The following is a 6000-nucleotide window of genomic DNA, read 5'->3' as shown; positions in this document are numbered from 1 at the left end:
TTTGTAGATTGTTACCAATTTCGGTGCCCTCCTCCCATTCATCGTTCGAAGAATCACAAACATTTTTAGCTAAAATAGTATTTCAGTCTGTGAAGGACTTCGTCCATTTGGGCGTTAACAACGTCAGCTTGGAATTCAAATGGCCCTTAACTCTTATTAAGAATATCCACTTTGAACAGAGTAGGCAATTTAAAAGCTAAGTTCCAATTAGCGTCAGTTATCGCGCTACACGGATAGCTGGCGATACTTGTTACAGACATCCAAAATCGCCTAGGCGGTTAAGCGTCAATTTATGATAATGGAATTAGCACTCATTTTTTCAGAAAATAGGGCAAGTTGCCACCTATCGTCAAAAAACTATAAATTTACTTCCACATTAAAATATGTCTTCATTTTGCAAGAAACAACTACTCGGCGGTATTTCAAAACTCACTAAGCTTGTTTTGTTTTGCACTCATTTTTTGTTTTTGTAGAATTGCAAAGATGATGCAAATATTTGCCGTTATTAAGTAAAACAATGACACGGCACTATTGCAAAAAATATTTCACTGGACAGTCTTTTTGCCTTTTGCATATACAAATATGTGGGTAAACAGGAAGGAATGTTGTGATCGTGCTTTATTTCCTTCAAACTTTACAGTTATCTCCTCATTCTTTGTTTTTCCATTTGTTTTTGCTGTTTATAGCATCGAAGAACTCCCACTTTGACCATAAGCAAATGCCAGAGGAACTAAACTTCAAGCAGATTTGTGTGTTTCCATGTCCAAAAATTGTTTTAACATAGGAATATATACGCACTGAAAAAATTTGAGTACCCCAAATTGTACTTATTTTTGCTGTATCTCGGCAAAAAGGAATTCTTAATCCAAAATCCCTTTTTTTAAATCAATCCTGCCCCCGATACCGATCTATTCTTGAGCGTATATTTGGCAGTTAAGTCAACTGTTCTTTCTACTTTATTTAATAATTTGGGAAAAATTTAAACAACGTGACATCAGGACGGACAAGGCGACAGCTGTTTCGATTATACCTTGTAAATCTCTTCAAAGCCTTTTCTCCCGGGAGTGGGAGTCGAACTCGCACCCCTACGATAGTTGAAATGGTTGTAAACGCATTCAGCTACGTCATGCCTGTTGTAAAGTCTTTCCCAATTGCCTTCTTTTTGCATATTTTAATCTTTTACACATTGCATACTTCGTATGCAATTATGTGTTAAAGCTATGCTTGGTACGGCGGTTTTCAAAGAAACTTTGGTTTTTTCTACTATTCTACGGATTCACGATGGTTCTCGGTCCACTTTTGATTTCGGTTCGGGTTTCTTACCCTTTATTTTCTCTCAGCTCGTTTTTCTCTGTCCCCATTTCCCCTATTTCCTTTACTTTTGTAACCGCAGTGATATTTGTAAGCATTGTCATTATCTCCCACATCTTTATGGTCATCATAATTTTCAATTGTGGTTACGGCTCTCTTATGAGCTTGTTGAGGCATTCAACACCTAAACATCCCACGGCAAAGCTTAAAACACAATCTGATAGCATTTCCATGTGTGTCGGATCTAAACAACGAAAATTTAAATGAGTTTGTTTTACAAAGCACACTCCAGTATATTTCTTTTTTTTTTTTGTTCGGATTTTGACTCCCTTTATTATTTAGGTATCTACGTTTAAGTTGTACAACTCATTTTTGCAAAGAGTCCCCCGAACTTCAATTCGCTGACAAAACTTCACTCTGAATGCTATAACAATAAACTCTTACTTAGAGAGCCTATTTGGCGTACCCATTCTGGACAGAAACGAAATCTTTGCGTTCCCTTATCATCTATATTCTATCTCCACACTCATTTCTATTGTCAATATCATTTGTCCAAAATTACATGCATGAGATTTTCGTCGAGAAAAAGATGCGCTGTACTCCGGTGGAGAGTTCCTACTGTCATAGGATTTAAACTGGAGGCGCTAGAGAGTAAAGTATTTTATTTCGTCCACTCAAATTTTCTTCTCCAACTTTGGTGTAAAAATGGGCGTGGGTTGAGACATCTGATGGAGCACTGTCTCGTAACTGTAAAAAGTGCAATTTAAAAATATTGACATTTGTATTCAATGGATAGCCGAACTAAACGTTGGACACTGAGCGAGCTTTGTGTGAAACTTTTAATATATTAGCAAATTTTTTCTCCCAGTGCATGATGCAAATAATCACTGTAATCTGTTAGTTATGACAAAAACATTTCGAGAACTTTTCACTCTCCAACTGCACCAGCACTTCCAACAGCTACAACAATACTGGACTAAATGTATTTGTACACCAATCCGCATATATTTCAAGTTATGTTAGAGCCAGCTGCTATTTTGCTACATGTGGTCTCCTGGAGGGTTTAATAAATTTTTGCTGAAAATGCAAAATTACAAAATGGTTGAAGACAAAAATACTTCCTCTCACTCTCACTGTTTCTACTTCTTGCACTTGTGAGATAGTCAGTTTTGTATTTGTTGGTTGTCCAAAGTGCGAGTTGCGTTAGAAAGCTTTCATTTACAAATCCTGCAAATATTCACAGCAAGTAACTGTAAAATAGTTTTATTTTACTGCTTTGTTAATAATGCCGAACATTTTGAGACTTTAAATGTCTTGATTAAGTGCAAATATAGTAAATAAGAATTTGTAGCCACCTGCTGGTCTTCTGAGATAAATTTAATTTTTCTAAAATTCGTATTCAAATGCCACAAGCTCATAAAAGCTTGCAGTTTTGTGAATTATTTGGGTTGGTATTTACATTAAAAATTATGAGTCTGAAGATATTTAAGTATAAATATTTAAACAAACTCGGTAAGGGTTGGATGAGGAAATCCTTTGCTATCGAAGTGTAAAGTAAATACTCTAACGATCATGAATGAATTACGTATCTTAAGTTCTCAATTGAAAAAATTGGAATGACCTATTTTTTAGAGTGATATTGAAACTGTAGCAACTTCATGATTTATAGAGGTCCCTTTTCTTTTTTTTTTTTTTTTTTGAACGGTCACTGCTTTAACAGTTGCAATTGCTTTACGAGATGAGTTTTGATACCCATGGAAATCAAAAGCCTGTTGGCAACTTTTTGCCCTCATATATGCAGCCCCTGTTACAAATTTCAGTCGCATCACGCTTGTCTAGCTCTTTGTTAAGTATTTTTAGTAGCCACCTTACAAAAGCAAATGTAATTCACAGCAGCATTAGGACTCACACATCGTCCTTCAAAACACTTGAGTAGTTTCGTAAGAAGCTAAGATTATAGAGATTGGCCTTTCCAAAAGACGCGAACCTTGTTTTTTATAGTAAGTTCTATAAGGGACTATGGTCGTTTTTTACAGGATGGAACGGTCTATGAGTTGAAGTGAATATTTCAACGAATTTTCCCGGATTTAAACCTATCTTGAAACTTCTCGCAAAATGTAGGTCCCGTCCAGCCAATTTATAGGAACAATTATGAGGGCCGCCGTGGTGTGACGGTAGCATGCTCCGCTTCTAAGCGGGGTCGCTTCTCGGCAGTGTATGGCAATGTGTGTATTTCTGCCACGAAAAGCTCTCAGTGAAAACTCATCTGCCTTGCAGATGCCGTTCGGAGTCGGCATACAACAAGTAGGTCCTGCCCCGCCAATTTGTAGGAAAAATTAAAAAGGAGCACGACGCAAATTGGAAGAGAAGCTCGGCCTTAAATCTCTTTGGAGGTTATCGCGCCTTACATTTATAATAATTATTTTTTTTTTTTAATTAAAAGGAGCACGTGACAAATTGGTAGAGAAGCTCGACCAAAATCTCCTCGGAGGTAAAACACGCCAAGTTTTTTTTTCTTTTTTTTTTTATTTCAGTGAAAGTTCTACTCAAGCGAAAGATTTATTTTCATTAATTCAACATTTTGAAAATCTTCTATATGTAGCATATCAACAGGCGCAATGAATGTAGATTTATGTGAAATCATCTCGAACAACTCAAGTGAAAGCTTTTGTACATTCACAAAGAAAAATTGACTGTCTAACGCACACACACATAGATATTGATACTCAAATATGATATATCGTCGCTGTGTCCTTCAACTTCCCACTTCTTATCACCAACAACTAGAACTTTTTCCAACTCAGTCAGTTCACCTTGGCTGCCTGCCCTGCCAAGTCAATCAAATTTTTCCTTAAAAAAAGACACCAATAACAACAGAACAGAAAACATAAGTAGAATTCGAAGCCAAAATATAGTAAAGCAAATATGTACGTATCACTTTGCGGCTACAACTTGGGGACCTGCCTCAAACTACTTGGGTTTATGTTACACACAAGTCTCGCCCCTAAATTTAGGTGTGTGGAATATTCTTCTTCTTTTTCTTTTACAGTTTGTTTGCGTTTTCTATGTAGATAAATATACATGTAGGTACAAATATGTACGTTGTGGGGGAGCTTTTCAATTTAAATCTCACTTTGAATTGTGCTTTTCCATTTGATTAACCCAAGAGCCCACCAACAATAGCACTAACAACAACAATGCAAATTTGTGGGCGTATACAATGCCGTATTTTGAGATACATAAAGGTAAAAAAATGTGTAGTTTAGCAACAGGCGGCCACAGTATGCCTACCATACCAAAAGACTGGGTTCATATCCCAGCGCAAGTATCACCATCCAGAAAAATGCTCCCCTCAATTTTTTGCAAAAATTGAAAAGAGCACGACGCAAATTGGAAAAGAAGCTTGTCCTAAAATCTCTTCGGATGTTATCGCGCCTTACATTTTATCAGAAAACTTCAGTAGGAAAGTGAGAAACAAAGTCGTTTCCTATACGAGAAAATCTTATCTAGTCTTGTTCACTAGTTGAGCTCCCGAAATGATATGACACCTTTGTTGGGTCATTGCCACTAATCCACTGAAATGGATGACAGATTTTTTAGTTGCCATTTGTTGGTACAACTGCAAAAATTGGCGTGCATGTGGTTAAGGTAGAACCTTGCACGTTTGATGAATTGCTGACCATCGTGATTTCGTGAAACACGCTATACATTACTTATGAACGTGTTTGTTGTTATCTTCCCAGATTCAATGTACGTCAGTCGGTTACAAATGGTACTCTTTTAGCTCTTATTGTTGCTGAGTTTGCTAACGTTTGCTGTCATTGCCTCAAGGATAATAAGGATAGCGCGCTGCATTTAAACGATGCCACAGCGATTACGATGACAGGACAATAGACTAGATGGAAACAGAAAGGCGCAAATAGCAGTATACATCAAAGTGAAATTGCAACAAAAACTCAACCGCTTAGAGTCGGAAATTGTGATAAAAGCATTAAAATGTTTTATCTTGCTGTCGGCAATGTTATTATTCGCTCGAAAGCGTACCACAATCCTCAAACCCATATTCTTTCACCAACCCACCTGCAGCGCTATGATAAATTTGGCTGTTCTTTTATTTTTTTATTGTGGTTTTTGTTCCTGTTTAAATTTTTTTTATTTGTAGTTTTGTGCAATCCCTTCACTTGGGTAGGATCATTGCTGAAATGCTTTGGAGATTATGCAAAAACTCGCCGGTTCGTTGCGCAGCACATTCAAGTTTTGTAAGGTGTTTAAGCGTACAGCTCTAATCTGCTTTTATTTGATAAATTGAAAGTTTTACAAATTTCGTTCAGTAAATATTTAAAGCTTATGAGCTTGAGTGAAAGGTCAAGAGTATATTAGTTTTCTGGTTCATAGAACAGAACAAAATATTTGTGGATCGACGACACTTAGTTTGGAAGTTTAAAATGGCCGAGCCACCCGCTGCCAGCATCTTTGGAGATATGCGCTAGCCCAAAGTAGTATGCCGACGCAAAATATCATCTATCAAGACCGGACAAGCGATGATTCAGAATTCACCAGCGTAGTACAGAAATAACTAAGAGTCTAATTTCTCAACAAACAGCTAATTTATTCTCTACTCAGCTCTGCACTATTCCCGCAAAAGTTGCTACACCATATGCCGGAATACACGTGCTAAGACCGAGCCAT

The sequence above is a fragment of the Eurosta solidaginis genome, chromosome 3 (genome assembly GCF_040869045.1).
Source record: "Eurosta solidaginis isolate ZX-2024a chromosome 3, ASM4086904v1, whole genome shotgun sequence".
NCBI classification, from domain to species: Eukaryota; Metazoa; Arthropoda; class Insecta; order Diptera; family Tephritidae; genus Eurosta; species Eurosta solidaginis.
Note: the sequence above shows the minus strand (reverse complement) of the source record.